This window comes from Marmota flaviventris, chromosome 7, assembly GCF_047511675.1.
Source record: "Marmota flaviventris isolate mMarFla1 chromosome 7, mMarFla1.hap1, whole genome shotgun sequence".
Taxonomy (NCBI): domain Eukaryota; kingdom Metazoa; phylum Chordata; class Mammalia; order Rodentia; family Sciuridae; genus Marmota; species Marmota flaviventris.
In genome coordinates, this window is record NC_092504.1 from 32,827,036 (window position 1) to 32,843,570 (window position 16,535).

General features: G+C 46.4%; 1 protein-coding gene across 8 annotated transcripts in view; it reads right to left on the bottom strand.

Annotated features, from left to right (window-relative positions):
- Apbb2 (amyloid beta precursor protein binding family B member 2) overlaps positions 1-14,678 on the bottom strand; it is a 336,129-nt gene extending 321,451 nt beyond the window's left edge. For 7 of the 8 annotated variants that reach the window (XM_071614246.1, XM_071614250.1, XM_071614249.1 and 4 more), the window contains exon 1: positions 12,282-12,462. The gene's annotated coding sequence lies outside the window, so the exon portion shown is untranslated. Of the gene's footprint in view, positions 1-12,281; positions 12,463-14,660 lie in introns of those variants that run through there. The other variant, XM_071614247.1, reaches the window with a different exon arrangement.
- Positions 14,679-16,535: the final 1,857 nt, after the last annotated feature.

Below are 16,535 nucleotides of genomic sequence, written 5' to 3' on the forward strand. Positions count from 1 at the left end.
GTGTCAACCAATCCTAACCACAGTTCACTTTTGGTGCTCACCCTTAGTGACTCCAACAAGTAGGTCACTTTTCTCTCCCTACTCCCACTTAGGTTCAGCTGACATCCAAAGCCATGTCCGTAGACCCAAAAGAAGACAGAATTAAGTTACAATTTGAACCATTCAAGCCAAAAACCACTAAGTTAAATTCTAAGTCTCAAGTGCAGAAACAACGTAAGACCGACCTGACATCGGAATCAGGCCCTCCCTGCACACAGCATGTGAGCAGAGTTCTTGACCTCTGAACACTGTTATCTTCAGACTCAAATGACAGGCACTGACCAACTAGCATAGGCCTGAGGAAAACCAACGAGAGAGGCATCGGAAAGCCACTGATGGGTGAATGGGAGGTAGAGAGAGGAGATAAGCATCACGGGAAACACTCTCTTAAGTGTGCACAAAGCCAAGCCTCTGGAGCTGGCCATCCAAGACAAGCTGTCCATCAGGAAGCACCAGCTCAAAGGATACGATGCAAAACAAACTCATGGCCAAAGGCTGCCTTGAAGCAAGTTAAACAAGCTTCTTTTCTACAGACTTCTTAAATATTTTAATGGCAACAGAGGTTACAGTTTTCTGAACTTGAAGGCAGAACTCTTTAATCCTAAGATGTCTGCAAAACCCAGGTTCCACTGACCACACTGTGGAAAGTGCTGTTTCAGAGGTTATGGAAGCAAGCTCGGAGCTGAGGCCTAGACAGCAGCAAGCCTTATGGTGGCATCAATCACCTTCAGGACTAGGAGCAGTGGGGCTCCTTGAAGATGCTCTAGGGAGGGGCCCTTATGAACCATTCCCTTGGCCTGAAATTGCTCCTCTCCATCTTGTGAATTTAACATGACCATCACCAACTGTCCTTCAGGACACAACATAAAGTCTCCCGCTCTCACCCATTCCCACCACTTGATCTGAAGGTGCCACCAGCACTTTACATCACATCACCCTTTGTTTCATGATATCTCCTGCCAAGAGAGCAGAGTATTTTCCGCATCCTTAGGGCCTACTGCCAACACAATAGGTGCTCAATAAATATTTGCAGAATGAATAAGTGAAGGAAAGATTCTAGTAGCCCTCCCTCCCCAGCCTAGAGAAATGATTAAACATCTGTTACATAAACTCAGTTTAATTTGACTTCAGTTCACTGTGATGTCATTTTCAATAAAGAGACCATGCTCATGTTGCAGCTGCTAAATTAAATGACATCTGCACTTCCTTTGGACACAGTTTCTTCCTACACAGCCTTGATGATGCTGACCCATTACAAGAAAACTACATATTTTTGAGTCAGTCCATAAACAATAACGGGTTTAAAGTGAGTTCTCTTGAGGCTGGGATTATAGCTCAGTGGTAGGGTATTTCCTATCATGTGTGAGGCCCTGCATTCAATTTCCAACACCACAAAAACAAATAAATAAATAAACTGAGTTTTCCTAAAGAACTTTGTAGAATTTGGAACCAAAGTCGCAAGGTTAACTGACTTGTATGTAATTCACATTGACCTCATTAACATCAATCTGTGAGCCTATACTACCATAACTGGGGATAAAGTCTGAGGGGAAAAAAATAGATGCTGAAAATGTTCTGGGTTATATTTATTAAACCTCCAACAATGAAATTCTTTTTCGCTCCTATGTTTGATTCTTTGACAAATGTATATTGCGCACCAAAGATTTCCAAACAGCAGGAACACAAAGATGAAGCAGCTCGAGGCCAACCCTGAAGGGGGAGCAGACTGGAAGAGAAAGCAGGGCGATAAACAGTAGAAGGCAAAAAGTGCTGGAAGTGGGGCAGGAGGAATTCACATCGGGAACAGGGAGAAGGACCAGGCGCCCTGTCCTGGGTGGTGTTGTACACCAGAGATTCTCCAAGTGTGGCCCCCAAACCAGCAGCATCAGCAATGCCTACAAAATTGAAAGAAATGCAGATTTTCATGAGGCCACACCCCAGACCCATGAATGAGACACTCTGGGGCTGGGGCCAGTAAGGACGCACACTGAGGTGGACAACCATAACACGACTTCATAAAGGAGGACTAAAGTCAGATACAAAGTAGACAGCAGGTTGGATGCAGACAAGAGGAGCAGAGAATAAAAGCCCAAAGCCAGAGAAACCCGGCCCGCTGTAAGAACAGTGAGGGGCAAGCTCGGGGCAGATCATGAAGGGTGCTGGTGCAGCACCAAGAAACTGAGACCTATCCTGAGGGCAGCAGGGTCCCCCGAAGGGGTGGGATGGGCATGCCCAGACCTGCAGAAGACTTCGGATCACCCTGGATGTAGTGCAGAGAAGAAACAGCAAGAGGCGGTGGAGAACCGCACTTCGGCTTGGAGTTGTGAGTCAACAGCGGTGGGGAGGGAAGTGGAGGCTGCTGGAAATGGCAGGGCCCCACGCAGGAGCCAGAGAGTCCTGGTGCCTTAAGTAACTGCAGAGATGCAGCTGCCTGGTGTCCTGGGGGATAGACGAGCATCCTCCCAGCCACCAAGCCTTGCAGGACCCACCCACACCCAACCGGGGGAGGTGCCGGTCTGGGAAGCACTCAGTACTTCTGCTGGCAACACCAGCTGTGCTGTACAGTAATCTGCCCTTTAGCCGTCAGCTTCTCTACAGACCAGGGCTCTGAGCAAGCGAGACAGTGGTCATCCTGGTCAGTTTCCATGTGCAGCATTTGGAACGGCGCCCAGCCACTACTGGGAAGCCAAACTGCATGAATGGAGCTGGAAAGGCCGAGAGGCCACTGGGAGGCCACTGCTCTAATTCAGGGGAGAGAGGACCATGTCGTGGGGAAGGAATTAGACAAGTAAAGCAACTGATCTTCATTGCCCTCTAGCCTCTTGAAACCATTCAAAACACGGAATAAAACTCTTTCCAAGTCAATTATATTGTGAAAATTCAAGAGTGAGTTTGATCAGTTGAATGGAATCCATGAAAGCCCATCTCCCCGTGGAAAGTCCAGAAAGGACCACGATTTGAGCACTTTCACAGTGAAATAAGACACAGTTCTAGGCCACAGAGAGACAGCCACCTAACTGAGGTGCCAAGTTTATTCTCTTTTGTTTTTGGAATAACTCTACGACGCCTCCAAGTATACAACAGAGACATCTCAAACCCTGCTGAAATAGTCTGCATCTTTGCTTTGATTTTTACAAATGATTCCTGGCAGGCAGATAATGTTGTGACCCAATTACAAGGTATTTTGGAAGTAGCAGGCACCTAACCCGGGGGAGGAGCTGGTGGGCGCAGAGGGAAGAGTTACAGCAGCCACTGCCACCTGCCTCTCCATCCTCCGGATTCTAGAGGAGGGAGCTGTGACAACCAGGAAGTAAGAGAACATCTCCTCTGACCTGCTTCCCGTCTTCTCACCATTCCCAAAATAGACAGAGCGAAGGAAAATCATAAATATAATTCTCAGCCCTCGAGGGGAAGGGCATAAATCTGGGTCCCTGGGAAAAGGATGCAAGGCAAAGCTATTGAAAGCCCCAGAATCAAGAGGTGGGAACAGTGGGAAACAAAACCCATGGAACAAAGGGAAACCAAGACCCTCAAAACAATGGTCAATTCTTTTTTTTTTTTTTTTTTCAGAGTAGAAATTAGAAGTTTATTAAAGGACAGCAGAAAAGACTTCTCCCGGAGGAAGAAGGGGTCCCAAGAGGTGGAATCCGTGGAAGGGATGTTGTCTCCCCTTTTTATAGTTCTTTCAGTGATGGAATGTAGGTGGGAAGGCCCGAGGGGTGGGACACAGGTGGGCCAAAGAAGTAATCTGGTCAGGAAGGACTTCTGAGTCAGCACCTTTTTGCTGGGGGCTGTTCATTAACATTTCTTTGAGGTGGACTTTGGCCTAGGGCCTTTTCAGGACTTCATTAACATTCCATGAGTTGTCCTGCATTTCCTGGAATCATTCTCAGCATGGCCTCCATTTTAGATTTCACTTGGCATTAGACCCGATTTACCTAACTACACTGACTACCTAACTTCAAATCTGGCTTCATTCCCCCCTCTAATTTGGGAACTCCTTACTGCTGTAAGGAAGGGGGGCGAAGAAGATCTTTCTGGCTTCTTCAGGCTGAAAAGGGATGGTGTGGGGCAAGCAGTTTGGAGTCCCCCTTTAAAAATCGGGTCTATCGAGTGGTCCATGATAAAAGTCCGATTGAGAAGTAATAGGCTGGAGGGCCATTTGAGTGATGGATAGTCTATGAGAGAAACAAGAATTCATTAGTACTGGAACCATATTGATGCAGCAATAAATGCCATAGCACAGGAATATGCCAATGAGTATGATGGCAAAGACAAAGACTAACAATGTTTTCCACCAGGAAGTACCAAGAACTAGGAGCTAAGATATTGTTTCCATGACAAAGTTGCTGAGGACATGGCTTCTATCTGAGCATGTAAATCTTTAAGGACATTTGTCACATTGAACAATGGCCAATTCTTACACCAGAACATTCTTGGAGGTGGAACTGCAACTCTGCTGCCCTGGATCCTCCAAATTCATGCTCTTTAGACCAAAAGGTAATATTGTTCTTTAAAACTAAGAACAATACTCAAGGTTAAGGTCTTCCTTCATGCCAAGCCATGTTCACAAATTCATGAAATCTTCACAATCACCGTATTAGACAGACACCATTAGTATTCCTATCGGCAGATGAGGAAACTGAGACACCCCGTAATTCTGCTGCCCAAGCAAATTCTGTAGTCCATGGTGGTGGGGCTATTAAATGTCTGGCTCTTAATCACCAACAAACCCTACACCTCCCTACCTGTAGGGCTATCCCGAACGTGCACTAGAGGATGTTCAGCAGCATCCTCGGCCTCTACCTGCAGGTACCAGTAGTTCCTGGCGTGACAGGATGTCTCCAGACAGCACCAAACATGCCCTGAAAGGCAACATTGAGCTCTCTGAGAACTCAAGCAATGGAGATCTGAAAGGCTGAATTCCTGCGTCTCTTAGGGGAATGGCAAATCCTAGGTGCTGGGTTGAAGAAACAGGTTCCAAGAGTTCCACTGAGTCAAGGAAGGATAGGAAAGGAGATGGCTGAAGGGTTTCTGTACATGGAGATTATACATTAGGAGTCACCTGCCACAGCTCTTGTTCCCTGAGGTCTTCCCACTCTTGCAAAGCGAGGCCAGCTTCCTGCCTCTCTCCTGTGCTAGGTTTGCCATTCCTTATCATCAATGCTCTGGCACACTCCTCTCTACCCTCCTGAACTCGGCACAGGGCCTGGCACAAACTAGGTGCTCAATAAACATTCTGCACAAAGGAATGAAGAAACACACTGAGGTTTCTGGGTGTTACCAGATCAACGGTCTCTTCACGAGAAGAGGCACAAATAAAACTTGGTTCTTGGAGAGAGTAAAAGGTTCTGCTCAGATAAACTGAAGAATCTGAGGCTGAAATGGTACTTCCGATGGTGCCTATGGGTCCCCAAGTCCCCTGAGAGTTCTGATCACACCACAGCTATGTCCATAATTTAACTGGTTTAGTGCACCCAGGCATGAATCCACTCAAGACACCTAACTCACTTCTACCCACAAACAGTACTGCCCAACAAATCGGGATACTCAATGTCATAGGTCAACTTACTCTTGCCCAGGACCCAAGTCTCCTTAAGAAATCGAATGAGGGGGCTGGGGATATAGCTCTGGTGGTAGAGTGCTTGCTGCCTCACATGCACAAGACCCTGGGTTCAATCCCAAGCACTGCAAAAAAAGAAATCAAATGAGGACAAGAATAAAGCCAGCATCCAAGAGCAAGCAGGATGCTCCCAGGGAGAGGCACCCTCCTCGTGCATGTGGGGTCCTCTCTCCAGACCAACACTTCAGCAGCCCGAAGTCTCAAGGTAGTCAGTCACAGGGTTGCTGGGGAGGCCCCCGAAATCCTCATCAGAAACCTCTGTCTCCTAACACTGCCTCATGATTGGTAGATGATAACCATATTCATCCATGTTATTGCAGAAATATTCTAGACTGGAGTCTGCCCAGAGATCAACAGCAAAACCCTTGGTTTTAGGCAGATTTGGGAATTATATTTGGATCCTATTCCTTGTTTTGTATTCAGATGAAAAACACATACCAGGGCCACAACACAGAGGAAACGGCTCTACCACTGAATGGACAGATTCAAGTTCAATGTCCTTTCTGTACGCCCAATGCTGAATTTAGGAAGATTCATGGTGGGGAGAAAAGAACAAGAGCACAGGCTGCGTTTAGGGCCAGGACAAGTCCCCCAGGTCCTTTTCTGAGCTACAGCATGTTTTCCTCACCTGTAAAACAGGAGTCAAGAAAGAGGTAAGGAAATAAGAGAGAAATGTTTCCTGTTCAGTTGGCCCTTATTAAATGTTAGCTCTTCATCCCAGGGCACTTTCAAAATTAGCTCCGTTGCGGCTCCTGGGACTCTATTCCTGGAAGACCCAGGGGCCCCAGCAGTGCAACCACAAGCTCCACAATTGGGCCTGGCCTCCACTCCTTGGCAACCCGTGGACTCTTCTGTATTAATTATAGTTCCAGGGCAAACACTGTTGTTCACTATGCAGTCTTTTAGTAAAAAGGACCTCAGTCGTCTTCTCTCTAAAATACGAAGAGACCCCAGTGTTTTGTAGCATTAAGAGAAAAATAGCTATAAAGCTCTTAGCCAAAGTAAAAGCTCTACAATCATATTTATATTATTATGATCAATGAGATGTGATAATGACTACACACAGATTCTTCAAGTCTTATTTACTAATAAGCTACCATTTGAAACTCAGAAATAATGCATTTTGCTTTGTTTCCTCTCTTTCTTTGCCATCCAACAGTAACTAAAGGTGAAAAATAACCATCTCATGGGCAAACTATTCTTAAGCTTCCTCTGGCCACTCAAACTCACCCTGGAGGTCATGATATTGGAGAGGCCCAGACCAAGCAGGTTATTACATAATCCTCGATTCTACAGCCTTGACTCCTACAGAATTTCCTAGAATCACCAACTCTGAATTGCTAAGTTGCTTTGGCAGAAAGAGGCTTGCATGCAAAGAAACAAATGCCAAGACACATCTCCAGGCCTGCCTGCCGAAATTCACAATTCAACCATGTGCCCTTTCTGCTCTCTCAGACCCTCATCTTTCATCTTGGCACTTTCCTTGTCATTCTTGGGCTATAATTCAAAAATACTCACTGGTTCCCAGGGCACTTTTGAAATTGGCTCCTTTGCAACTCTGGGACTCTACATTCCTGGAAGGCCCAGGGGCCCCGGCGGCCCACCCACAAGCTCCACACTTTGGCCTGGCCTCCACTACTCAACTCAGTCCTGAGGGCAGCCTCTCTGCATCTCAAGCCAGATTCCCAGACTTACCAATTTCATGGACCATTAAGCTGCCAAATGAAAATATTCCCATCGCTTCATAAAAGAATCTTACCCCAAAACCGGAAGAGTATAATCTCAGAGAAAAGGACACATCTTCTCATTTCAACTCTAATAAAATATTCACTGCAATCATTATCATTATCATATGACAAGGACAATTGAAACCTTCACCAACAGACAATGGCCCTCAGGCTTAGCACTCTGCTTTGCATACACTAGACACACAGTTACTTTAACATTGTGTGGAAATTAAGATCTGGTGTGTAGGACCATGATTCTGGAAATGCCACATTCAATACCACAGACAACACCAAGCTTTCTTCTACAACAGAATTTCCTTTTATGCTCCGGATCTCTGTAAATTCCCTCCAATCTCATCCTCTGGAGTGCACATTTCTCTTCACAGCTCGGTTCCAAAACTATGATTTTTTTTCTTTTTTTTTTAGTTAACTTAAAAAAAAAAAATAACTAAATAAAACCATCCTTTCTCCCACCCCAAGCACTCCTGAAGCATAGCTGCCAGTCAAGCTACTCTTCAAAAAGAGCTATACTTAGGTATTGTCTAGCAGAAACAATTTTGCAACATTTCCATAAGAGGAAAAGGACAGAATGGTTAACCTGATTTACAACAACTGTCAAGTCAATAAAAAACAAACAATAAAAAATTGTAATCCATATTTCCATACCATTCGTATTTTCCCAAGTCCTCTTCCCATCTGTATTCCTATGAATCTGTACATTTTATACACCAATAAATCATATAGTGAGATTTTTTTTCCTGACTATAAAAGTAATGCATGTCCATTAGAGAAATCTAGGTAAGGTTCAAACATTATGGAAACAGTTAACATAGAATGGAGGCGTCTCCCTTAACTCTACATCCAAAGATGTCCAAAGCCTTTCAATTGATCCAGGCTTCATGGTTCACACCAACCGGTGATGACTTGTCTATCCCTACCTTCCTCTCGTATAGCTCCCACTAGTGTTTGGAGCTACTAACAGGGGTCCAGGAACCCTGGCGTCTGGTTATGATCAGAGATACTTGAGTCACTGTCTATCCACTGTTGATTATTTAAATGGCTAACTCCTTACCTGCCTCGCTTAAATGTTAATGAGGCTGAGCTTTTGTGAGCACCCAAAAAGCAAAGTGCACTAAAAACACCAAATGGGATTAGTTTCCTTTGCTCTCTACCCCATCATCAGAGCTAGCCAGAGAAGGAGGGGGAAAGCTCATGATCCAGCTAATGACACTAGGCAGACATAATCCACCAACCATCACTCCTGCTACTGTAGCCAAGTACAGGTATCTGTCCACTTCAGCCACTGTGCTAACATTAAATGACAATGAGAACTTATTCCAGAGACCAAGGACTGCACTGCTAATCAAGGGTAGAAGACAAAGGGACATGGGAAAGGATTACTAAAAATGGACTCAGGTGGGCCCAGCAACCAAGGTACAGTATGCCCTGCTCTGTAGCCCAAGCAGCTCCCTTCTCAGTATCTAGAAGCCCTAAAGCCGGAAGTCTCCCTCAGAAAGTGCAATAAAAGTCTCCAATGTCTAAATGCACTTTACCCAAATCTAATCATTACCTTATCTCCTATCTAGAATGGCAGGGCCACACACTTAATTTTATGACAACCATTGTACATACTAAATGAAAAGTAAAAGGGAGATAGGAATTGGCCCAAAAAGGAAGGGTAATGGACAAAGGAGCAACAGGCCAGGCTCATGGAAACACAAAATGAGCTTCACCTAAGGCACTAAATTAAATCCTCCATCACCAAAGGTCTGCACCACAAACCTCTGCACTGACCTACTACACGCTCTCATTCAACAGATGGGAAAAGTGAGACCCAGAGAAGTAAACTGATTTTTCCAAGGTCACACAGTGAATTAAAGTAACCGAGGAGCAGAACCCAGGAGATAAGTCTTTAGAGTCCCTGGTTGGTGGTCTTTCTATCAAATCCCCCTAGACCCTTAAATATAGAGTCCATCGCTCTGCCTCTCTGACAAGCCACTTCAGCTGAAAGACATGTCCTCGACATGTATCAATATGCAGAATATGCACTAATAACACATTAAAATTAAAATGGGGCATTTGGGTTTATCTTCCCTACATTTAATTTCATTTGTTAGTAGTACAACACTGCTGAAAGTAAATGAACACAAAACAGTTTTAATATATGGATGGAGGCATCTGAAAACATTCTAATCGTTCTGAAGACATGCTGTTCTAATCAAATCTCATCCTAAAAAACAAATCAAAGATGTTTTGCAGAGAATGCTTAGCGAATAATAATGGAATCCATTGAAAATACTGTATGAGATAAAATATGAAAGTTAGATTGCTGTGGTATCAAGAGTATCCACCCTTAGAAGGGATTCGCTTGGGCAGCTGACTATTATGCAAAGATGCTTATAAAAGACGACAGTATATGTCAAAAGCTTAATATCAGTCTTGATACATAATAGCAGAGAACAAATTACTTTCCCCCAGCGTAGGAAAATAAGCATTATCCACATAATTAGTAATAACTTATTACAATATTTTCCTAAAAGTTTGTCCTACACCTCTAAAAAACTTAAGGTGTTATATTATAAGGGTACTATTTTAAAAGTGTAACTGAAAAAAGTAGAGAGACATAATCTTCCATTTTTCTTAAAAGGTAAATTTAGATTATCCAGTAACCAGGATAATCAACATAACATTGATAGCACTGCAAGGCTTTCAAGTATTAATTCCTGCTGTAACAGAAAAAGAGTTCAATGTTTGTTTCCCCTTGTTTCTCTGTTGGCAGGAAAAGAAGAGTCATAAAAAAAAGTTGAAACACGACATAAAAAGTAACAGTTTTTAAATACTGCATGCTCGCATATGTAGATTTTGGTAATATTTAATAGTCTTTTCTCAAATAATGTTGCAGTCAACATTCACATTACTCCAGCAAGTGTAAAATGCTACTGTTACATTTTAGCTCATCAAGCTTTTCAACTACCACTTCATTAAAGTTTCAGAAAGCGGAATCCTGCTGGCTCCTTAGAGGTGAATTATTTAGTTAAAGGGATCCATCTGAAAACGGAGTAAAAGTATAACACATAAGCACCTTCCCTGGAAAAAGGTCTCAACCTAAAGATCCCTTCTCGAAGGCTCTATACAAATATCTTGAGCCATAATTGCATTCTCAGTTTATGAAGAGTCACCTGGCACATCAATAACAAAAGGAAAGGATCTTGACAGAAATCTTGCACCTGTGGTGTGTCCCTCTCACCTCCTGGAATGCGCCCACTGAGCAGGACTGCCTCTGTTCTCTCAGCATTGCCCCCAGCCTGGAGAGTCCCTCATGACAAGCACCATCCTTTCAAGATGATGCCATTTCTAGGATTCTGCAAGTTCTGAAAACAACTGTTGAACAAATACTGCTTTCAAGTTACAAATTGAAAAGGGCAAAGCCTGCTACCTAAGTTCATAAAGAAAGCCCCCTTCCAGGGTTCTGTCTGCTCCTGAAAGGCCGGCCACACAAATTCAGATGCTCTAATTAATATGGCCAACTAAGGATAAAATTTGAAATATAAATCCATGATAAGGACAAGATCTGAAATATAAATCCATGACAAGGAATTTTTTTAAAAAGCAAAGACTGAAGAGAGTAAAACCCAGAAACACATCAGATGCTGCTGTTTGTTCTTAAATCAGTGAGAAAAGAAAGCAAATGACAAAACAATGCTGGTCTCACAGAGTTTCCTCATTTCTTGGAATTCACGCACACTGCTGATATCAATTTATGATGATCCTTTAGTTATTTCACTTAAATCATCAGGCACAATGTGAAGCCAATGACTGAAGGACTTCTTAAAACTATCCCTTAGAAGAGCCCAGTCCCATCCTAGCTTCTGACACTGACCTAATTCTCTCAATTTCGGCCCTCTCCAACTACTCAATCCATCCAAAAACATCTCTGACAGTTCGTGGCTCAAAAACTGCGCAGAACTTGACTACAAAACGGTCTCAATTCTCAGTCTGATATGTCCAGACAATTTCTCTTTTAAAATTCAACTCCCACGCTCCCTCGGACCCCTGGGTTCTAGACCTCTTTACCCAGGTGAAACCACTTCTTATTGTTTCTACCGGACCCCGCATCCCTCCCTCCTTCCAGCTCGAAGATTTTCGTAGCATAGATGTCATTTCTGGCTTTCAACCCTCCATTCCGCCAGGCGGGCAGCAGGGGCTTTCTCAGGACCCTTGTGGCCAGCTTCCCTGATTCGGCCCCCTTCGCACAGCCATTTTCTAGTTAATAGGCTCTCTCCGCCTTCGAGGGGGGAAATGAACTTTTCCCCCTTTTCCTCTCTCCGCGTCTGGTCTCTGAACCCCAGAGAAGCCAGCCCTGTCTCCAACTCCCGGCAGGAGCGCGCTGGCGCCAGGGCGAAGAGCCCAGCCGCACAGCGGAGGCGGGTGCTAGGGCAAGGGGGTGTGCGCTCTTCGCCGCCCGCGCCCACCCTCACTTTTCCCCTCCGCAGTCCCCACCCGGGCGAACCCGATCGAACCCCACCTCCCCTGCCCCAGGCCCTGCCAAGCCTAAGCTGATGAGGGAAAGAGGGCGCCGGTGGCAGGAGGGATGGAAGTCAAGGAGTGAGCCCGCAGTCGCCCTGCCACCCGCCCTGCAGCGCGGGCGCAGGGCGCACAGGACTCCGCAGCGGGTGTCCGCTGCAGATGCGGCGGCAGCTGCTGCAGCTGTGGCTGCGGCTGGGCGGGTGGCAGTGACCGCGTAGCCCAGGGGCCAGGAGGAGAGGAGCAGCCGCAGGGGGTACGTGCAGCCACTAGACGCCCGCCGCTGCCCGGGTCTCTCCCCAGCACTCCCGCCACCCCCCACCCTGCCCCCAAGTCCGGAGCAAAGGCAAAGAGGAAAGCGGGCTCACCAGCTGTGCGCGCGGCGCTCGGCTGGGGCGCCCGGCGGCTCTGCTTCAGTCTCGCCCTCCCCGGAGCGCCGGGATCAGCTGCGGGCGCAGCGCACGAGCTTCCTACTTGAGACCAGCACAGACTCGGGCGACTGAGCATGCCCAGTGCCGCTCCGCGAGTCCCGCGCAGGGAGCGGCGCCGGCGAGATTCCACTTCTCCAGGCTTTGGAGGCGGCTGCGCGAGGAGAGGCTTGGAGGGGCCTGGCGGAGCTGGGGCCCGAACCGAGAAAGGCGGGGCTGGGGGCGGTGACGGTAGTGGGCGGGTGGCGCTCCCAGGGCGACCCCTGCAGGTGGAGGCTGCGGGGCCTCCTGCTCGCAAGCTCCCCCAATCGCCAAGAAGACCGCAGGGAGGCAGTGGGTGCCAGGGTAAGGCTGGGGTCGCCGTGCAGCCCGGGTATCCTCTCCCTGTGGCCTGGCGTCTGTCTGCACCAAAAGGCAGTTGGGTAACCTTATCCCTGGCTTTTCTCCCACATGTCTGCATCGCCTTACAATGGGAAAATGTCCCCAGATGAGAGCAGCTCACACCCACCCAGGCTAGCCAAAAGTTAGTAGGCGAGACCTTCTCCTTCCTTCTGCTCCTCATCTCTACCTCCAGGCATATCCTTCCCCCCCTTCTCTCTCTCTCTCTCTCTCTCTCTCACACACACACACACACACTCCTCTCTCTCTCTCTCACACACACACACACACACACACACTCCTCTCTCTCTCTCTCACACACACACACACACACACACTCACACACATAGAGACTTACACACACAGACACACATATCATTCCTCCATCCGAAAATCAAAAATCACAGCAAGATGGGCCAGGGGAGAGAAACACCTGCAGGAAGGAAAGGCATAATTTTACTTACACTCTCAGTGAATTAACTACAACTGCTGTGGAAGTCAGGAGGCAAGGCCCTGATAAGGTAGATACCCAGTTAAGTGGGAAACTGTGCTCTGTCCCAGGAAGGCTTCTGAAATAGATTGCTGGATCCGTCTGCGGTTGATAGCAAGCATCTGTGCATCTAACAAGTTCCCAGGTGATGCAGGTGCTGCTAGTCTGAGGCTACACCTTGAGAACTCTATATATACACAGAGAACTCAACCTACCATTTCCTTAAAAAGAAAAATCCTAAAGGTAAATTAATTGTAAACCCGGCGCATGGGCGCACACCTGTAATCCCAGCAGTAGGATCCAGAGTCCAAAGCCAGCCTCAGCAACCGAGAGGCGCTAAGCAACGCAGTGAGACTGTGTCTCTAAATAAAATATAAAATAGGACTGTAGATGTGGCTCAGTGGTCTAGTGCCCCTGAGTTCAATCCCTGGCACCTCCCATCCCCCCTCCCCCCAAAAAAGTAAACTAATTGTAACTATAAAGTACAGGCTCCTTCCCATCCTCTTCCCCAAACCTACATAATGCAGTTTTCCTGGAGTAACAAACTCATACCCCATTCTTCCTTATTCATATGCAGGCACTATACAATGAAGAGGGGCATTATTTCAGTCCATCATAAATTTATTGAGGGGCCACAGGGACTTCTATTAGGTCTAGGGATAAAAGTGAATTAAAAAGCCAGAACCCCTGTTTTCATGGTGTTTACAGTCCAGCAGGGTGATCCACACCCATCAAATCGTCACTGTAAAATGTCCCCTCAAACAAGGAGCTTACTAAAAGGGAAATGCACACGATGCTAACAGTGTAAAATGGGGCCCTGATGCAGTCTCCAGCGGGGTTGTTTGGAATGAAGGGGCTGCCTTGTGAAAGAGGGGGGTTTTGCATCCTGAACTTCTATGAACAATTACTTCCCTCAGAAGCAGCTGGAAGCCAACAATCATGTTGCTCCTTCTACAACAACAACAAAATAGTATAGGCACAGAAAAAGCCCCAAAAATCCGTGAAAGTGCTCATTCTTGGGGCAGAGTCCCTGCATCGCAGAATGGGTCTAACGAGTCTGTGATCCATGGACCATCGAGAGCCATAGTTCACTTAGCCACTTGGGAAAAAGTGACTACTCGGAAAGCCTCGTGGTTCTAGTCTGCGTTCTTCAGGCCCAGAGAGGAAATTAGCCCGACCTCGCCAAGGGTCAGTAGCAGAGATCGGCGGGCTTCCAGGCGAGCCCCCTTCTACCCGCACTTATTCCCCCAGACACCACAGATTCCCGCAGCCCCGCCCTGCCACCCGCTTCTCTCAGGGGTCCCGGGGCACGGAACATCGACCGCCCCTCTAGGATCGGTCTCCTCTGGACCCAGAGGAAAACCCGCGGTGGAGTCCTCGGCATGGGGCGGGGCCACGCGCGCAGGCGCAATGGCCGCCAGGTTGGGCCGAGGAGGCGCCCTGCTCCACACCTGATGCAATCAGCCTTCCGGAAACGGGCACTGCCGCCGCGCTCCTGCAGGAAACGCTTCCGCGCCCTGCTCCCGCCGCTACGCTCCACGCCCGGCTTGGTCCCGGGCAGAGGGCGACGTTCTGCATACCCCAGGGGATCTGCCGGCGAGGTCGGGAAGTCGCCTCCTGGACCAGCAAAATGCCTAGATGCCCTGGAGAGTGACGTCGAGACGGCCACCGAGGGTTCTGCGGCTGCAGAAGGAAATTCCCTTAATGATTTCCAGAAAGGACGTGCGGGGGCTGCAGGGCCGACTCTTAACCTTCCTTTGCTTCCTTCCTTCGTCCGCTTCCCACACCTATTTTCTTTCTCCCTGGAAGGAGAGTTTATGGTAACAGCTGTCCGAAGGCAGGATGGGAAGGACGCCCTGATGTACCTCTCTGCCCTGCTAAATATGCAACAGTCCCTTAACCTGCCTGGCTCCATTGTATAAATAAGTAATCGGTGTCTCTCTACCTCGTCCTTTAACTCCACAAAGAAAATCATTTCCCGTTTCTCCATCTCTTGCAATTTGGATCGCTATTGTGAGTGGGTTTTTCCCTGAGTGCTGACTCACCCCATGAATTGTTTTCTAAGGAAATGAAATATTCCAAGAATATGCTAAGAGCATGTTTTATAAGGTATGAAAGCAAACGCTGCGAATAGCACACAAAAATCATGTCTGAAGTCCCTGAAGGCCAAAGGTCCTCCTCAACCTCCTGGGGTAGGGGGTGGGGAGACAGGCAAGGAATTTTACTGGGAAGGAGACTTAAGTGACTCTTCTTAGAATCAAGTCCAGATCATCTCAGAGATTTTACAGGCGATGTTTGCCTCTCTGTTGCCCAGTGATATGAATGCCTTTTCCCTCACTTAAGTCAGAGTCAGAAATGGCACTTGAACCCAGATTTCTCAAAATTCGAATGGTCCATGGATCACAAACTAGTTAGGCCCATTCTGGGGTGCAGGGACTCTGCCCCAATATATAACATATATTCAAGAGTATATGTTATAATGCTATTTTTCGATCTATTTTTAATTTTGTTAAAAAGTACAAAATTGGTAGCCACAAAGGGGATCCTATTACTTGTCCCTCCTTGTTAAGTCATTAGTCTTTAAATAGTCCTTGATCAACAACCTATCCAACTACGTCTCATAATGCCAGACTAGGCAATTAGTATCTCAAAGTGGTGTGAACTATAAGACATCAAGAAATCTTTTGTGCCAACATTTAGAACCTCTAGTATTTTTATTTGCTTGTGGAGTATGTGAACTATTTGAAGTTAGTTAATTCAAGGGAGTTTTAATGATCACAACAAAACATTAGGGTCATGGTTTGCTTTTGTTACAATTTAAAATACTTTTCACAATATAGAAATCAAAAGGAGGGCTGCGGTTGGAGCTCAGTGGTAGAGCGCTTGCCTAGTATGCATGAGATACTGGGTTCGAGTCTCAGCACCGCATATAAATAAATGAATAAAAGTTCTGTCAACAGCTAAAAAAAAATTTAATGCTTGCAAATTTAAAAAAAAGAAATCAAAAGGAAATACAAAGATAGCTTCACAACTCAATAGCTGCAATAAGATAATATCTAAATAGTAACTTCAGAAGTCTACCTTTTTATCTTGAATGTGTATTTCTTTTTGGAATGTTCTGACATTTAGAGATCTGGGAGAATACCTGCTATGGCAAAAATAGAGTTGAGTGAATGTCAAAACACAAGGGTGCGATGTACAAGCTCATCACAAGGTACTGATTATAGAATACCTAACTTTTCCTAAGTGTTTAGCATGTGCCAGAGACTGGCTAAGCGTTTTATATGGGTTATGTAACTTAATCCTCACAATTACCTTGTGAGGGA